A 21,190-nucleotide genomic window follows, 5' to 3' on the forward strand; every position below is an offset into this window, starting at 1 on the left:
AGTGCGTATTGGAGATGAATAATTGTTTTCTCGCACAGTGAGTTTTCAGGTGTTACACTATCATTTTCTTTTTTTTTTGATTTTCAATTTCTGATTATTACATAATTGATTTTCATTGATTTAGAAGCCAATTTTGGAAAAGTAAAAAAAAGAAAAATCAATTATGGAATTGCGTGAGGGTGTCTTTTACAGGTGAGTATGAGATTGTATGTCATAAGCCTTTAAAACAACTGCAGAGGATAAGTAGATGAGAACACAAAAAAATTAAAAATAAAAAATTGAAGTAGCAGACTACATTGAATTACAGAAATTGTGGAAGGATTTGATATTTTGCATGCCTGAGAAAGAATGAGAGAGATTTAAAAGGGAAATGGTAACATACCTTAAAATAGAAGGCACTGATAGTTTAGAAGCTATAGGTCCAAAAATATCAAACTCCTATGACATCCTGAGAAGCACTCTTATTACAATGTCACCCAGATACATACCTGATATCATTTTCTCAAAACCCTGCAGCAAGATCATCATGGTGTAGACACCCCATTTTTGACCGTCCTCAAGACTTGGACGTCACAGTTCGAACACTCGGTGATCATCCATGTTCGTGTTCGTCTTGAGTTCCCGGAGGTCTCGGCTACGCGCCTTGCCTCAGGACCTCTCAACTCGACTGTTTTGTGTTTGGTTTTGCACCAAACACTTGTGTTTTGCCTTCAAGGGGCAGGGAATGCCTTGTGAGGCATCCCCACACATCACCGGCCAGTGATTTTATGCCATCGGCAATATATATTGCCGGTCGGCATTCTTTGTTGCCGATCGGCCATTTATTTTGTCAAAGTGGCAATTTTGGATGGCCGATCACTGTTCATCTACTTTTAGTAGATATTTTGTGCCAGCTGTGATAGCTGGCACCCACTCTGTTCCCCTCCATACACGTGTATGGAGGGATTTCCCTCTTGGATGGCTTGTTTTGGAAGCCTTACAAGAGGGAGTTACCTATAAGAAGAGGTCTCCTCTCTTGGCATTAGGGTTAGAAAAAATTGTTAGAGGAGCTCTGGTTCTAGGTTTAGAGTTTTATATCTATCCTATATCTATATCTCTCATTCTCTTGTATTGTGTGTGTTTAAGCCTTAGTTTTGTACACAAACACACACTACCACACCTTTCCTTGGAGTTGAGGCCCTTGAGAGTTGTTTTTAGAGTTTTGAAGATGATTTCAACCTCAAGAAGCTGCTGGAGCTCCATTGTTGAAGAAGGTCTACAAGGGTAATCACTTTTCCCTTTTATCCCCCCATTTTTGCACACTACTTTTACCTATCTTGCAACTGTTTTTTGGCTTTGCATATAATACATAAAAGTTCTGTTTTTAAGGCCTCTAAATAGTTGTTTAAGGTTGCTTCAAGCTTTGGGGTTGTTTGACCCCTCTTAAGCCTTGTAAGGCTCCATTTTGTGCCATTTTGGGTGAGCTCCGAGACCTTGGTGTTTGGGCCTCCTCACCACTGAAATCTTGAGGGATTTCAGAGGTGATGATGGTGCCTTGAGGTCCCAAGAAGGAGAGGGCCACCCCCTCTCCTTGTTGTCCTTGAAAAGGGCACTTTTTGCCTCTTGAGGGAGCACCTAGCTTAGGCTCATGTTGACCATGCCTTGGCTGTTTTTTATGCTTATTATGTCATAATATAGCATTGTTGTATGTTGGTTTTGGTACACCATGCTTGCTTAGCATACATGCCTTGTAATGCCATTTTGTTGCCTTAACATGCATCTAGGTTTTAACCATTGCTCTAGCATGCTTTAGGCTTAGCTTTGTGAAGCTTTCATGTTTATTTCGCCATGTTTAAGGTCTGTCCTTAGTTGTTTGGGTCGACTTTAGCATGCATTGCATAGCCTCTTTGCATTTTAGCTTGTAGGCTTCAAGGGTGTGAGTGTGTAGCATGCATCCTTGCCTCATTTCAGTGGTTTGGAACCACTTGCCATGTTATTTCAGCCCACTTAGCATGCTCGTGTGGTTGCATTTGATGTCCCTTAAGTGTGTTCAAAGGTCGACATTCCATGCTTCATGTTTAGCCTCTTTGGTGCGCTTGCATGTTTAGGCCTCTTAGATATCATCTAAGTAGTCTTTTGGTTTCGTTTTAACATGCTAGAAATCTGATTTTAGTTGTTTAATGCATGCCATGTTTGGTTTTGTCAAGGGTAGTTTAATGCCCCTTAGCTTACTTTTAGTTTTGGGAACTTCGTTGCATGCCTTGGCTTGTCATGTTTAATTGATTTGGTATCATATTTAGCATGATTTTAAAGCTTCCAATGCATGCCATATGTCCGTGATTATTCCCCTTGAAGTGTGCTTAAAGGATATCCTTTGATGCTTAAGTGTTTAGGTCTTAACATGTGCATGCGTGTATGTGTGTTGGCCTTCATGTTTGAGCACTTTGGCCGCTGATTTAGGCTTGTTTGAGAGTGGCCTAATTTAGTTTAAGTCCGTCTCCTTGCTTGTTTGCATCCTCCTCTTGTATGTTTGCTTGCATACTTGCATGTACACATTGCATTGCCTATGTTGCATGCTAGCTCATATGCTTAGGATTGCATTGCATTAACATGCATGCTATACCTCTTGAGTTGAGCATGACAGAGGTTGAGCCCCTTTGCTTGTTTATTTACATTGCATTACATTTGAAATTGAAGTTGCACACTCGATTCTTTGCGCCATCATGCATCGAAATGCGTGATTGGTGGCCCGAGAATCGAGGATCATGTCCCTTTGAGTGATAAACATGATAAGGGATATGATTGGTGCATACATTGCTTGAATTGAATTGCCATGCAAAGCTCTGTCCTCTGCTGCTGTCAAACAGATTCTGCAGGAACTTTTTGCCGATCGACTGCAAAGAGTGCCGACCGGCAATCCATCTGTGGCCGATGGATTCATTTTTGGCTGATCGACACCAAATCACAGCCGATGATGATTCCCTCCAGCCGGTGGCATTCCCCAACATCCAGTGAGCACATCCTGAGACTTTGGCAGTCTTCAGAGAAGCAGAGCAGGGAAAACAGAGGCGGCTTGTGCATGGCACTGGACTTCCGAGCAAGACCCGAGCATGCATGCATTGGACCCTCTTTCCGAGGCCCCTTTTTTTTATTGCAGCTTAGTTAATTTGTTAATTAATTAGGTAATTTGTAATAATTAATTAGTTTGCGAGTTAGTTAATTTGTATTATTCTTTCGGTCCCTCCGAGCGAGGGCGAACTTGTAATAAGTGTGGGTGAGTGTGTGCATGTCTTCCAACCCCCACTTCTTTCTCCCTTTTACTTACCTGCTTTGATGGTTAGTAATAGGTCATGTTTAATTTAGCATACCTTATGCTATGCATGCGTGCATCATTCATCAGTATTGCATGCACCAGGCTCGGCGCATCATGCTAGCTGCATTAGTATTTCAAATCTAACTTGAATACATGATGTTGGTGCATTTCACATGCCACTTCTAGATTAGCTGAGCCTATTCTAGTGACATTTTGTATGCGTTGCATTAGGCACTTAACATGGACTTGGATCATACATTGATTTGCTAACGAGTTCCCTGTTTTGGCTTGGAGTACTCTGTAAGTCCTTTTGCTTTAGCATACCGCATGCGTGCGAGTGTTGTCATAATTGCATGATTACCATGAGGCTAGCTGCTTATGTGATATAACTGCTTGAATGCCAGCGGATGAAGGTCGAATTGCTTAAATTGGGATAATGCATTAAAACTGTGAGTTTTAAGCCCACTCGATAGTGGCAAAACCATTTTTTTTTTCTAAAAGTCCACTTAAGGGTGGCAAAACCTTCATTTTAGCCTACTTGCCAGTAGCAAACCATTTTCAAAACAAACATGCTATGTTTTGTTCCAATTTAGGCGATTTGGTCTATACTTGTTTGCTGTGCGCATAACATAGTAATTCTAGGCTAATAACCGGAATAAGAACACATAACGCTTTCAAAAACGGATATCACAGTTAGTAGAGGCCGATCTTCGGATCGGGTGAGAAGGGGTGCTCATAGCTGACCTTCCCCAATCGTACCCAAGCTCCCGAGCCGAGGCAACTTTGGTGATGACGGACACGTGGCCTTTGGCACCGAGTCAGGGTTTCCTAAATTCCCCCGTACAAAATATTTAGGTGGCGACTCTGTATCTGGCAAAGCAGTCCATGTTTGGCACTTTTTTTTCAAAATCTATTTTCTCAAAACGATTTGCCGGATTTGGACTCTTTGGTTTAGATTAAGAACCGTGACACAAATTGAGTCCGAACTGTAGCACGAAGGCCTCACGCGGGCGCGTCTACACATGGTTGTGTTATTCACAAGATTATTGGAGCAAAGCAGAGGAAAGGGGACCAATTTAACAGTCATTGAGTCTTGCTTAATCATTTGGGTTCAGGCTATCCGCATCTAAATCAGTATCGTAAGATGTTCTTGGCAGATGAGATGACTAGAAGTTCCCCTATTCCATGTTAACTACCTAATTAATAAAATATAAGAGCATAAGTAAAATTAGCTATCGTTTCCCCCAAATTTCAGTGAGTTTTCATGTGTGTAACGCCCTCGAAATAACAACACTAAACCCATCAATATAGATATGCATTGATATATAAAAGTTCCACATTCTTCCATTCATCAGAGTTTTATTACAAAAAGTATTACATGTTAACGACAAAAGCAAATGCCCTAAAGGCTTACAGCTTTCCAAGCTAACACTTGGTTACAACAAAAGAGTACTAACTCATTTACACATTAAGCCCTTGGCTTGAATTTACATGTAATACATCAAAAGAAATAAGACAACAAAAGTGTGTCCGCCTCTAGCCTCCCAAGCTACGTCCTTGGAGGTGGCATGCTACCTGCACCTGAAAATGATATCCCCATATAGGGTGAGCCACAGCCCAGTAGAAATATACTAAACCAAATATGAACAATGACTAAAAGATTAGCAGTTGATAGATGGCCAACACAGATACTATCCCTTATCACACTTTATGGTTTCATGACATACAAGTCCATGTTACAGTCCATTTTCCAATTTCTTTCAATTCTCAATTTACAACCATGGCTCGGAACCTGGCCAAACAACTCATATGAGACAGTAACTCATATCAAACGCTTCCCATTTCATAATAGATAAGCATACTAGCTATATCACACACCAACAGATAAGCATACAAGCTATATCATCACTTCCCCAGATATGCATATGAGCACTATCATACTTCCAATGACAAGCATATGAGCTCTGTCAACACATTAATAGATAAGCATATGAGCTCTATCTATGGAGTCCATCCCCTATCTCCTCCCAACAACATCCGGTTTAGAGGTCCATCCCCTATCTTCCCCTAAACCGTGGAGTACATCCCCTATCTCCTCCAACACAACACAATGCATATAAACAACAATTATACACATCATCACGCAATACATAAATTTAATGTATTCTTTCAATCGTCAATCTCAATGACACATTCCAGTGATTAGTTTCAGTTTTCCTAATCATCATGCATTGTCTACAACAATCAAGACTATCCTCCACCGATAGCCCAAAGCAGTTATTTCTATACAGAAAATAAATGCAACAATGGATATATAATCAACATTCGAACTCGGTGAGTGATAAATAATCCAACTACACCCTTTTATCCCATGACTTCCCAAATCAATTCCTCATTTCTCATAATTAATTATGCAAATTAATTAACCAATGTAATTAGGGCATTTTCCATAATTTACATTGCAACCCTTAGGTTCCATTTTCATTAATGTCTTAACATTAATTTCACATTTTCCATGCCAAACATGCATCTAGGTTTGATATAGTTAAAACCTCAACTCTTGTAAATTTACACAAAAGCCCCCAAACTTTCACAAATTACTAAACCAACCCCAACATCTCAAAATACTAAAATTTAAAGACAAAGCTCATAAGGAGGAGTAGGATATCCCTACCTCAAAGTTTGAGCTCCAATGGAGATGAAGACCAAAACCAAAATGCTCCAAATTCTGAAATTTTCAGATTAAAAAGTAGCCCTCGACGATCAACACAACTTTCGTAAAGGCCAAACGTGAGCAAACAACTCCTACTAGATCAAATCTAAGAGAGAAGGGCCGGTTTTAGAGTGAGAAGCTCTGAAAATGGCTTTTTGAAAAAGTAAGAGAGAGAAAAGATCTTGAAAAAGTGATCCAAAAGTTAGATCTCGGATTTATATAAAAGTCGCCCTGCTCGAGCGTCAAACTACCCGCTCGAGCGTCACTCACAGACTCCCGCTCGAGCGTCAACAATCCCGCTCGAGCGGCGGATACACACTCCCAGAACTTTTGCAGACAGGTCTCCCGCTAGAGCTTCCAACTCCCCGCTCGAGCGGCCCTCACACAAACCCGCTCGAGCGGCCAATCCCACGCTCGAGCATCGAACATAGCACAGGAAATACTGGATGGGTGAAACTCCCGCTCGAGCGCCAAAACTCCCGCTCGAGCGGACAGGTCAAAATCTGGGCAACTAGTTTTGGTTCCTAATCTCAACCAACCTGTAACAAACCTGCCCAACACATCCTATAACTCAAATACAAAGTAAGAAAGGATGTACACCAGGTAATAATCAACTACTATCATCCACGGACACATGTCCGGATCACTGTACAATAAGAGTAAACCCGGGATCGCTATAACCTCCCCCCCTTAAAGAATTTCGTCCCCGAAATTAAACACAAATTCAAAAATAGATTTTCCCCATGTCCGACAATATTACGACATGATATTTAAACATTTCGACCCATTACCGGTCAATTCCATCCCTTTTCAAGAGGTATTTCACAATATATAATATAAGCGCATTATTATCATGCAGTTTCTTTCCATTTCCAACCATTTTCAACATGCATGGTTCACAGTTCATATCATTATCAATATACATGATACAACTCCAATTCTACAATATAGCCAACATATGCAATATCATAATCAACTTCCCATATCAAGGTAAGTTCTACAACATACTTCCATTAAACCAAAACACTACCAATGTTTTACAACTTAAGACATATATAAAGCTCTTAAGTCCAACAATATTACAAAGTCTAAATACAAGATTACACATCAATAAACATGTCCGGATATTTCTCGCGGACCTCCAACTCACGTTCCCAAGTGGCCTCCTCCACTCCGTGATGTTTCCACAAAACCTTCACTAAAGGGATGGTCTTGCCACGCAGGACTTGATCCCGTCTATCCAAGACCCGAACTGGTCTCTCCTCATACGAGGCATCCTCATCTACCTCTAAGTCGGTCCAATCTAACACATGCGATGGATCCGGCTCGTACTTCCGAAGCATACTAACATGAAATACGTCATGCACTCCGGACAACTGCGGCGGCAAAGCCAAACGATAAGCAACCTCGCCAATCCTCTCAAGGATCTCAAAAGGCCCAATAAACCGAGGGGATAACTTCCCACTCTTCCCAAACCTCATCGAACCTCGCCTAGGTGATATCTTCAGAAAGACATAATCACCTATCTGAAACGCCAAAGGCCTCCTCCTATGGTCAGCATAAGATTTCTGACGACTCTGGGCTGTAACAAGCCTCCTACGGATAAGCTCAACTTTCTCCGTTGTCTCTCGAACCAACTCCGGACCCAACAAAGGTGCATCACCCACCTCGGCCCAACACACTGGAGACCTACACGGTCGGCCATACAAGGCCTCAAACGGTGCCATACCGATACAAGACTGAAAGTTGTTGTTGTAGGCAAACTCCACCAATGGTAAGTGCCTCTCCCACGTCCCACTAAAGTCAAGGACACAACCCCGAAGCATATCCTCAAGGATCTGAATAGTATGCTCGGACTGCCCGTCAGTCTGCGGATGATAAGCCGTACTAAAGGTCAACTTAGTGCCCAAGGCACTCTGCAAACTCTGCCACAACCTAGCAGTAAAACGAGGATCTCTATCTGAGACGATCGTCACTGGGACCCCGTGCAGTCTCACTATGTCCCGAATATACAAGTCGGCAAGATGGTCTACCGAATCTCTCATGCGCATAGGAATGAAGTGCGCCGACTTAGTCAACCGGTCTACAACCACCCAAATAGCATCACTACCTCGCTGAGTCCTCGGAAGACCTACAACGAAGTCCATAGTGACATGCTCCCACTTCCACTCGGCAATAGGCAAGGGTTGCAACAAACCCGCTGGCCTCTGATGCTCGGCCTTCACTTGTTGGCTAGTAAGGCAATTCGATACGAAAACAGCCACATCTCTCTTCATACCTCGCCACCAAAACTGGCGACCCAAATCCCGATACATCTTAGTGCCTCCCGGATGCACCGCAAGATGTGAATGGTGAAACTCTCGGAGTACTTCCTCTCGGAAAGACTCCGGCACAAACAAACGGTCTCGGTATCTCACACTCAGGTCGGGATACACCGTCAAACCCTTCTCAACCTTCCCACCTGAGATCTTCTCTCGGAGGGATTCTACCTCAAGGTCACCTCTCTGTGCCTCTAGCACTCTAGTCACAAGTGTAGGCTGCACGACAACGGAAAACAAGGCCGCAGCCTCAACAGATTTGCCCAGTAGCAAATCAAACTCGCCAAGTGCTCCCAGCATCTCCCATTCTCGGATGGCAATACAAGCTACATCACTAATGGATTTCCTACTAAGGGCATCAGCCACAACATTGGCCTTTCCCGGGTGATAGTGTAACTCAAAGTCATAATCCTCAATGAACTCCATCCATCTCCTCTGCCTCAAATTCAAGTCTCTCTGTGTAAACAGATACTTCAAACTCTTGTGGTCCGAGAACACCTCGAACTTCTCACCATAAAGGTAGTGCCTCCAAATCTTCAAGGCAAAGATCACTGCTGCTAACTCTAGGTCGTGTGTGGGGTAATTCTTCTCGTGAATTTTCAACTGACGTGAGCCATAAGATACTACTTTCCCCTCTTGCATCAGCACACAACCCAAACCCTCTCGCGAGGCATCACAATAAACTGCATAACCCAACCCTCTCTTTGGAATAATCAAAACCGGAGCGGTGGTCAATCTAACCTTCAACTCTTGGAACGACCTTTCACAAGTCTCACTCCATACAAACTTGACCCCTTTCCGCGTCAATCTAGTCAAAGGCGAAGCTAGCCTGGAGAAACCCTTCACAAATCGACGGTAATACCCAGCTAATCCCCGAAAACTGCGGATCTCAAACACACTCTTAGGCTGTGCCCAATCTTGCACTACCTCAACCTTGGATGCATCAACAAACACCCCTTCCCCGGATACTACGTGGCCTAAGAATTTGACTTCCCTCAGCCAGAACTCACATTTCCCAAACTTGGCATACAGCCTATGGGCTCTAAGCAACTCAAGCACCACTCTTAAGTGTTCCTCGTGCTCCTCCTCTGAAGGCGGATAGATAAGAATGTCGTCCACGAAAATGACTACAAATCGATCCAAGAATTCCCGGAAAATCCGGTTCATCAAGTCCATAAAGACTGCCGGTGCATTGGTAAGCCCAAATGGCATCACTAGAAACTCATAATGGCCATACCACGTACGGAATGCCGTCTTAGGAATATCCTCCTCCCTGAACCTCAACTGGTGGTAACCTAATCTCAAGTCTATCTTAGAGAAACAACGGGAACCCTTCAACTGGTCAAACAAATCATCTATACGGGGCATAGGGTACTTATTCTTGACCGTAGCCCGATTCAACTTCCGGTAGTCTATACACAATCTCAAGGCACCATCTTTCTTTTTAGCAAAGAGGGCCAGTGCTCCCTACGGTGAAACACTAGGGCGAACAAAGCCCTTATCTAGCAATTCCTGGAGCTGAACTTTCAACTCAATCAACTCTGCTGGAGCAAAACGGTAAGGTTCCATAGAAATCGGCGCCGTGCCGGGCACTAGATCAATAGACATCCGAATACTCACAAACCACCCTCGGCAACACAAGTTGGGTCTCACCACACTCACTACTCTCAAAGCTAGCAAGTAGACCACTAAGCTCACTTCGCCCTCGCGAATCATACCCCAGTGGCAAAACACTACCAACCCGGTCTCCCAAGAAATGGAACCACTCCCCGCTCAAGGTACATAACGTGACCCTCTAGCGGTAGCAATCGATAACAGCCCGGTATAACGATAGCCAGTCCATACCCAAAATAACATCAAAGCCCTTCATGGGCATGACAACAAACGGAAAAGGAAGCCTATGGTCGGCGACCTCTATATCACAACCTCTAACACCTTGTTTCAAGATCAGTTCACCCCCAAGAGGTGACACTACACAAATAGGAGATGCTAACTGTGCTAACTCCAATTCCAAAACAGATGCAAATGCAGCAGATACAAAAGAATGAGATGCACCCGTGTCAATCAACACACTAGCAACCGAGTTGCAAAACAGAAAAGTACCTCTCACTACCGATGGAACCAGTACTAAATCCTGCGCGGTAACAGCATACACGCGCCCTGTAGGCCCCTGATCCACCGGCTCACCCCTCGGAGCAAAAGACTGCTGCACAGACTGGGATGACGAAGCTCCCGGATTGGCCCTCGAGGCCTGCACAGACTGAGCTGGCTAAAACCCTGCGTCTGCCTAGAACCAGACGCCCCCAAAGTGGCACTCAACTGTGGGCAATACCTCTTCAGGTGCCCAGGGTAACCACACTGATAGCAAGACAAGGACTGGCCCCTGCCCTGACTCTGGCCCTGAGGTCTAGCTGAAGAAGAAGCAGCTCGCTGACCCCCTCCCTTCTGCGGGCAAACCGAAGACTTGTGACCCAGCTGGCCACATGCAAAACAAGTCAAGCCTCCCTGACTACCTCTCCCCGAGCCTGCACTCGGCACCGGAAAGGTCGATCTAGCAACTCCATACTGAGACTGCTGAGGATTAGGACCCCTCTGTCTCCTGCTATCACCGTGACCATCTTGGCTCCTCTTGGAGCCTCTCTGCCCCTCATCCTCCTCCTGCATCAAGAGCTCCATATGAGCTGCAGCATCCACTAAGTGTCTATACTCTCGGATGAAAGACCCACCAACCCTCAACTTGAGGCCCCGCCTCAACTTCCGCTCAAACTCATAGCAACGGCTTTCTTCGGACGCCACCAACTCAGGTGCAAACCTAGACAAACTAGTGAAAGTGGCCTCAAACTCTGCCACAGACATGCCCTGTTGATTAAGCCGGCTAAACTGATCCCTCAGCTTCTCCCTAGCCACTGTAGATAAGAACCTCTCCTGGAAAGCATTTACAAACGCCTCCCATGTACCACCAACACGAGCCTTCTCGTACTTCAACCATTGACCCGCATCTCCCTTCAGCTGGAAAGATGCCAAGGTCACTTTCAGTGCCCCGTCCTCGATGCCAAGCATCTCAAACGTCTTACTCATTTGTTCCAACCACTCGTCAGCCTTCAGTGGCTCCTTTGGATCCCCAACAAACTCATCCGGGTTAGACCGGAAGAACTCCCTCTTCAAGAAAGAAGGCCCTGCCTCAGCTGCCTGATTTCCTGCTCTGAAAATACCCAAAGCCCCTGCTATCTCTCGTTCCAAAGCACTCATAGCCTGTTGACCCGCTGGCTCGGCCACATTGGCCTGGCCAACTCCCTCCTGCACTGCCGGAACCTCCTCCGGTAAAGGCATCTCCTACCCACCACGCCTGCCACGCCTACCGCGTCCTCGTCCTGACATCCTAATAAAGGCAACCAAGACTATTAGCACATTCATAAATGTGCCGAAGCTAAACACTCACGTCCTAATGCATGGACAACTGTAATTCACTCCACGTAATCACATAAACACATAAGCACTTACGAATTTCATCTCCGGATAATGATAGTCCCGAGGCGTTACTAGAGTTCCGGTTAGAAACAGCATTGATCAAGTGCCTTTCCAACAAGACTCCTAGAAACCCAAGGATCCAATCAACATCCTAGAAACTATATTCCATACCCACATAGTCACATAAGCATGTTATCAATTAAGCACATAACCTATGACACTACATCTAAGTCTCTATCAACCGAGACAAACCCATTGTGATCCTAATCACTTCCCACGTACCCAAAGTATTCGAACCCGGTACGCTCTGATACCAAGTTGTAACGCCCTCGAAATAACAACACTAAACCCATCAATATAGACATGCATTGATATATAAAAGTTCCACATTCTTCCATTCATCAGAGTTTTATTACAAAAAGTATTACATGTTAACGACAAAAGCAAATGCCCTAAAGGCTTACAGCTTTCCAAGCTAACACTTGGTTACAACAAAAGAGTACTAACTCATTTACACATTAAGCCCTTGGCTTGAATTTACATGTAATACATCAAAAGAAATAAGACAACAAAAGTGTGTCCGCCTCTAGCCTCCCAAGCTACGTCCTTGGAGGTGGCATGCTACCTGCACCTGAAAATGATATCCCCATATAGGGTGAGCCACAGCCCAGTAGAAATATACTAAACCAAATATGAACAATGACTAAAAGATTAGCAGTTGATAGATGGCCAACACAGATACTATCCCTTATCACACTTTACGGTTTCATGACATACAAGTCCATGTTACAGTCCATTTTCCAATTTCTTTCAATTCTCAATTTACAACCATGGCTCGGAACCTGGCCAAACAACTCATATGAGACAGTAACTCATATCAAACACTTCCCATTTCATAATAGATAAGCATACTAGCTATATCACACACCAATAGATAAGCATACAAGCTATATCATCACTTCCACAGATATGCATATGAGCACTATCACACTTCCAATGACAAGCATATGAGCTCTGTCAACACATTAATAGATAAGCATATGAGCTCTATCTATGGAGTCCATCCTCTATCTCCTCCCAACAACATCCGGTTTAGAGGTCCATCCCCTATCTTCCCCTAAACCGTGGAGTACATCCCCTATCTCCTCCAACACAACACAATGCATATAAACAACAATTATACACATCATCACGCAATACATAAATTTAATGTATTCTTTCAATCGCCAATCTCAATGACACATTCCAGTGATTAGTTTCAGTTTGCCTAATCATCGTGCATTGTCTACAACAATCAAGACTATCCTCCACCGATAGCCCAAAGCAGTTATTTCTATACAGAAAATAAATACAACAATGGATATATAATCAACATTCGAACTCGATGAGTGATAAATAATCCAACTACACCCTTTTATCCCATGACTTCCCAAATCAATTTCTCATTTCTCATAATTAATTATGCAAATTAATTAACCAATGTAATTAGGGCATTTTCCATAATTTACATTACAACCCTTAGGTTCCATTTTCATTAATGTCTTAACATTAATTTCACATTTTCCATGCCAAACATGCATCTAGGTTTGATATAGTTAAAACCCCAACTCTTGTAAATTTACACAAAAGCCCCCAAACTTTCACAAATTACTAAACCAACCCCAACATCTCAAAATACTAAAATTTAAAGACAAAGCTCATAAGGAGGAGTAGGATATCCCTACCTCAAAGTTTGAGCTCCAATGGAGATGAAGACCAAAACCAAAATGCTCCAAATTCTGAAATTTTCAGATTAAAATGTAGCCCTCGACGATCAACACAACTTTCGTAAAGGCCAAACGCGAGCAAACAACTTCTACTAGATCAAATCTAAGAGAGAAGGGTCGGTTTTAGAGTGAGAAGCTCTGAAAATGGCTTTTTGGAAAAGTAAGAGAGAGAAAAGATCTTGAAAAAGTGATCCAAAAGTCGGATCTCGGATTTATATAAAAGTCGCCCCGCTCGAGCGTCAAACTACCCGCTTGAGCGTCACTCACAGACTCCCGCTCGAGCGTCAACAATCCCGCACGAGCGGCGGATACACACTCCCAGAACTTTTGCAGACAGGTCTCCCGCTCGAGCTTCCAACTCCCCGCTCGAGCGGCCCTCACACAAACCCGCTCGAGCGGCCAATCCCACGCTCGAGCGTCGAACACAGCACAGGAAATACTAGATGGGTGAAACTCCCGCTCGAGCGCCAAAACCCCCGCTCGAGCAGACATGTCAAAATCTAGGCAACTAGTTTTGGTTCCTAATCTCAACCAACCTGTAACAAACTTGCCTAACACATCCTATAACTCAAATACAAAGTAAGAAAGGATGTACACCAGGTAATAATCAACTACTATCATCCACGGACACATGTCCGGATCACTGTACAACAAGGGTAAACCCGGGATCGCTATAATGTGTTACACCATCATTTTCTTTTCCATAATTGATTTTTTTTTCTTCTCTATTTTCTCTCACTAAGAATAAGAATGATGAATGAATCGTCTCTCATTGAGCCATATGTATGTAGTATTGCTATCAAACTGACGCAGCGGAATACAGGGGGACTAAATATCATTCTAGTAGACAAAAGGGACTCTAATCCACGAGAAAAATAGAACTTTGAATCCACAAGGAAAAGAAAATATCTTAATATTATTGATTGAATGAATAAAAGTTGTCTTTGCCATGAGGCTTACATAACTATTTATAATAAACTAAACCTAAGTAGGAAAAGTAATTGTAAAATAAATTAGGAAACTTAAATCAACACAAATTAGAAGACCTAAGAGAATAGAAAACTAAAATTCTAAACTATTTGAAATCCTAATCAAAATCTAATAACCTAATAATTTTAAAATAATTATACTAAATTACAAGATTCCTAATAATATATCAAAAATATTAAAACTAGAAATATAAAAATTCTTAAAATCATGAACTACATCAGACTCCTTTTCTTTGAAAGAACTCGTCCTCGAGTTCATATTAGAGATCTGCCATCTTCCATGCCAAATAAAGAGGTATTTTGAATGTTTCAGTTGCTTGCCCCTCTTCCAAAAGTTGTATATAGAAAAGTTTTCTTTCTGAAAGTTCTTCTCTATATGCTTCAACTGGTTGACAAGATTAATTAGACAAGTATTGAAAATCAAATTATATTGCTCTACACTAAGAAAATCAACCAAATTTACTTTATGTAGAACTTGCATACTCTCTTGATGTTGCACCATCTCAGATTCAACTGATCCTTCAATTATCAACCTTAGAATATCAAGTGTAGTATCAACCAATTTCTTTGTTGCACACAACGGTTGTATTATCTCTTCTTCTATTTTCTCTTTGTTACTGGGCTCAATCAGATCTTCTTCTTCCTCAATATTTTTATGATTTGATTGTAAAACATTCTCCCCAATATTCAAATTAGCATGTGTTGATGCATTATCAACACTCGAACAAGACTGTGTATCTTATTCATTAGTTTTACAAACAATCTCACCACAAATAATATTTAGATCTGAATTCTTTTCTTTCATAACTACAATTTCATTGCAAATTTTTACCAACTCCATGGAAATATCTTGATTTGTATATGACAATATATCTTCATGATCATAAAAATAAAATTTTGATGCTATAAACTTTTTCATTGCTAACCATGAATGAATTTTGTCTTTACCTTTGCAAACTGGATAATCTTGTAATCTATTCCACCACTTCAACGCAATTTTATCAAGTTTGTAGGATGCAAATATAACCTTCTTTTCATAAGGAATCTTCATGAATTCAAAGAAATTTTCAAGATCAAGCAACCAATCAAGAAAATCTTCTTTTTGAAACTTACTTGAACCGTTAAAATATGAAATTTGTGCAAAATAACGTAAGCTAACAGGTTGGCCTCGGGTGAATCCTCCGGCGCAATTGATGTCAACTATTGATTGCTTTTGGTTGACGATTAGTTCCAAATCGGCAAGTAGATTACAAATCTCATTGCGAAGTTCGTACACCTCTAGCCGATGTTTCTCAATCGCATCTCATATAGCTTCCACCCTATGATCAACGTCAATAGGGATTGTGTGTTCTCCATTGTCTTGTGTCATTGAGCTAGGCGAATCCATGCTCTAATACTACTTGACGCAGAGGAATACACGAAGACTAGATATCGTTCTAGTAGACGAAATGGACTTTCAAATCCACGAGAAAAATAGAACCTTGAATCCACGAGGAAAAGAAAATATCTTAATATTATTGATTGAATAAATAAAAGTTGTCTTTGCCATGAGGCTTACATAACTATTTGTAATGCCCTCAAAATAATATCAATAAACCCATCAAATAAGACATTCGTTGATATGTATAAGTTCCACATTCTTCTATTTATCAGAATTCCATTACATAAGTATTGCATGTTAACAACAAAAGCAAAATGCCCTACGGGCTTACAGCTTTCCAAGTTAACACTTGGTTACAACAAAAGAGTACTAACTCATACACGTTAAGCCCTTGGCTTGAATTTACATGTCATACATCAAAAAGTAAAACAACAAAGGTATGTCCGCCTCTAGCCTCCCAAGCTATGTCCTTGGAGGTGGCATGCTACCTGTACCTGAAAATGATATTCCCATATAGGGTGAGCCACAGCCCAGTAGAAATATACTAAACCGACCATGAACAATGACTAAAGATTAGCAATTGATAGATGGCCAACACTGATACATTCACATAAATCACATATTTATGTCATACGACTTATGAGTCCAAATTACTTTTCATTTTCCCTTTTTCAACAGATAAGCATGTTAGCTCTATCATTATCTCAACAGATATGTATAAAAACTATATCTCACATTCACAGATAAGCATAGAAGCTATGTCCACATTCTCAACAGATATGTATAACAACAATATCCACATTCACAGATAAGCATATAAGCTATATCCACATTCTCAACAGATATGTATAACAACAATATCCACATTCACAGATAAGCATATAAGCTCTATCTTCACTTCTCTAGACAAGCATATGAGCTGTATCTGCGGAGTTCATCCCCTATCTTCTCCCAACACTATCCGGTTTAGAGGTACATCCCCCATCTTCCCCTAAACCGCGGAGTACATCCTCCATCTCCTCCTCTACACATAACGTATACAAACACATTGGTTCTATATACAATCACTCAATACATACAGTTAATGTATTCTAACAACCGTCAATTTCCATGACACATTCCATTGATTAGTTTCCGTTTGCCTAATCATCATGCATTGTCTACAACAATCACGACTATCCTCCACCGATAGCCCAAAGCAGTTATTTCTAAACAGAAAATAAATGCACAATGGATATTTAATCAACATTTCATTCCGGTGAGTGACAATTAATTTAACTACACCCTTTACCCCTCTACATTCCCAATCTCAACAATCTCATTTCATTTCCTCAGTTCTCACAATTAATTATCCCAATTAATCAAACAATGTAATTAGGTTATTTCCATAATTAACATTTCAACCCTTAGGTCCCATTTTCATCAATGATTCAACATTTATTTCATTTCTCCATGCCAAACATGCATCTGGGTTTATTATGAATAAAACCCCCAACTTTTGTAAAATTACACAAAAGCCCCCGAACTTTCACAAAATTACCAAACCAACCCCAACATCTCAAAATACTAAAATTTAAAGACAAAATCCATAGAGAGGAGTAAGATATCCCTACCTCAAAGTTTGAGCCAAAAAAGAGATGAAGACTCGAAGATCAACGTGCTCCAAATCCAAACTTTTTCAGATTAATCAAAGCTCTCAACGCCCTCTATCTTTTTAACAAAGGCCCTAGGCTAGATTCACACTCTAGGGAGATCAAATCTTAGAGAGAGTGTAAGTTTAGAGAGATAGAGTCTCGGATCAAGGGTTTGAAAGAAAAAGGAAGTGAAAAAGTGATGTTCAAAAACGCTACTGTCCGTTGATATAAAATACTCTCGCTCGAGCGAAGACTTTATCGCTCGAGCGACCAGACACAGAAAACTCTCGCTCGAGCCAAGAAGTTCTCGCTCGAGCCAAAAACTCAGAAGTGCGCTCGAGCGAAAGAATGCTCGCTCGAGCCAACAACTCAAACCCTCAGGTCTGCAACCAGTACGCTCGAGCAACAGACTTCTCGCTCGAGCGAAGAACAAGCCAGACCGCTCGAGCGAAGACAACTCGCTCGAGCCAAGAAATACAACTCTCAGGTCCAGAACCAGACGCAATCGCTCGCTCGAGCGAAGCCACTCTGGCTCGATCCACCAGACACGAACTCAACTCTCGCTCGAGCGACCAACTACTCGCTCGAGCGAAGGTCCAAAAATCTGGGCAGCAACACTAGGCTCCCAAACACAACCAACCTGTAACAAACCTGCCCAACACATCCTATAACTCAAATATGAAGTAAAGAGGATGCAAATAAGATAATAAACAACTACCAACATCCACGGACACATGTCCGGATCACTGTACAACAAGGGTAAACCCGGGATCGCTATACTATTTGTAATAAACTAAACCTAATACTTGTAGGAAAAGTAATTCTAAAATAAATTAGGAAACTTAAATCAACACAAATTAGAAGACCTAAGAGAATAGAAAACTAAAATTCTAAACTATTTAAAATCCTAATCAAAATCTAATTCCAAAATAATTAGTTCATGGTGATCTTTGGTGATACAGCTTTTCTCTGATGTTGCTCCCAAGACTGCGGAAAAATTTCGTGCACTCTATACAGGTAAGTCTTCTGTTGGTATTATAAGTTAAAATTTCCAATACAGCCTTCTCCCTTTCTGATGAGTCAGTTTTCTTTCGTGGCTTCATGTTTTACTATTGATTTGTTGCATTTCAGTATTTTTTTAAATAAAGTCTGACTTGTAACTTCTTTTGTGCATGCTAATCCATTTTGTTGTTAATAGTGGATTATTTTATATGTATGATACTTAAAGATATCATATTTTACATGGGAGAAGGGAATTAGTCCCAAGACTGGAAGACCCCTCCACTACAAAGGATCCTTTTTCCATTCCATTGTTAAAGGATCAATGGCTCATGTAACGCCCCGAAATTTATTCAACATGAGCTACCCACACTAATTAGCCATCCCACATTAATTACAGCAATTCTTCCATCTTTGCACAATTAATGAAAGAGTCATTTCAAAAGTTCCACATGCGGATATACATTCAATGATAAGAAAACACATGAGTCTATAGCATGTGAAGCATCTATTCTTAAAATAAAAAAAGGCCCTTAAGGGCTTACATCTTCCAAGGCAATAACTTGGTTACACCAAAAAGGAGAGTCATCTACTCTTCACAAAAAAATATCCACGCCCTCAAATCGGCGGGATCACCACATCTTTACTTGCACCAAAACCCATAGGGATGGGCACAAAGCCCGGTAGAGAAATTCTCACAAAGTATATATAGTTATGCTTCTTCCTCAACACAAAAGTAAATGAAGTGCAATGCTATGCCAAGGTTAGTCAATGAGGAAAAATAGTCATTTCAATGCATTGCTTCAAAATCACCATGTTCTCAATATCATCATGTGATCTCATCAATTTCAAACTTCCATTATTAATTCAATAGGGGCGATAAATACGACACTGGTAATCCCTAGGCCGATGTCTGCAAGTAGACTCTACGAGTGCTACCAAACTGTCATTTTTACCGGTATTACCTGGAAGGCTCGAAACCTATCCGCGCGGTTTTCTAGTCTTTCACCAAGGACACTCAGGCCAACTTATCAAATCATCTACCCCCTATCCGGACTTACCACCATATTTACCCCATGCACATTGCCATAGTTCTTAATGCACATCACTTTCTTTCATGAAATAAATATCATTAATCAAAATTTACAATGCAAAAATAATAATTTAGCACATATGCAATGCAGTGATTTTCCATAACTCATAACATTTCCCATTTCCAAGTCTCTACAACAATGCCAACAATCATATTTTCTATTTTCTCTTTTCATTACTCTTTCCCATGATAATCATGTGTCTTCAATACACAACATCAATTTCTCATCAATTTAATCATTTCAAGCCACATATGAGATTTTCAAATAATAACCTCCACCATTCAACATTCTCACCATCCATTATGTACAACAATTACCATTTCTCAATTAAATATTTTTCATGCATATAACAACAACTTAAAGAAAATAATTCCTCCATTTAGCATAAGAAAAGAAGTTATTCCCTAGATTTTTTTCATGTTTTCAAAAAGTCCCAATTTTCTAGGTTTTCACAAAAATCCTAACATTGTTCACCATTTTTTATAAAATCTCATCCTACACTTCAATCTCAACTCAAGTTGTCCAAAAATTCAAGAAAATCTCTAAATGAACACAAGATAGAGTTTGTTTTACAAAATCACCAACCTCTTAAGCCACCAAAGCCATTTTCAAAATTTTCAAGGAGAGTTACAAAATCAACTAAAAACTTATATAAATATATGTATAACTCAAAGGAAAACCCTCTAGGATTTATAAAAGAGTTGAGGAACAACCCACATTTAAAACTCTCCACATTTTTGAAACACAAGATTGAAATCAACAAGGAACTAGAAGAAAACTCTTAAAACAATCATCAAATAGAAAAACTTGTATATATAACTCAAGAATGCCCATACCTCAAGCTTAGAAGAGGAGATGAGCAAAAGGTTGTAACTCCAAAGTTGACGAAACCAACTTTTACTTGGATCAAAGTGAAGCTCTTGACGAGATCTACAATCTTTCTCAAAGGAGTTAGGTGAGGAGATGCCTCCAAGTGAGTAGATCTAAGGATCTTTGAGCAAAAAGTGATTTTGGAGAGGATAAAAGGGTTTCACAGTTTGGGGAAAGAAAAAGAGGGGAAAAAGTAAAGAAGTAGTTAGGTGAGGGACCTATTTATAGTACTAGGTCAACAAGAAATAAAGTCCCAAAGTCAACCCAAAAGACCAAGTCAAAACCCCCAAAAGTTGAACCCAAAACCGGACTGAAAATCTGGAGAAAAGTTCGCAGGCGTCGACCCTTGCAGCACAGGCGTCGACCCTTATGAAGAAAATCTGGAACTTTTGCTGGACAGCAACACAGGTGTCGACCCCCTCCAAGTCTGGTGTCGACACCAAAAAGTAGTAAGCAAAATCTGGACAAGGGTTGACCCTTACAGCAGAGGTGTCGACCTTTCAGGCAGAAAAACTAAGAGTGCACAGGCATGGTGTCGACCCTTCCCAGGCTGGTGTCGACACCAAAAAGCAGCGGACAATTTCAAAACAAGGGTTGACCCTTTCCAGATTGATGTCGACCCTTGTGACCAACAAAAAGAGAAGGTGTCGACACCACCAAGACCGG

This window comes from Camellia sinensis, chromosome 12 (genome assembly GCF_055761805.1).
Source record: "Camellia sinensis isolate YWXY chromosome 12, ASM5576180v1, whole genome shotgun sequence".
Taxonomy (NCBI): domain Eukaryota; kingdom Viridiplantae; phylum Streptophyta; class Magnoliopsida; order Ericales; family Theaceae; genus Camellia; species Camellia sinensis.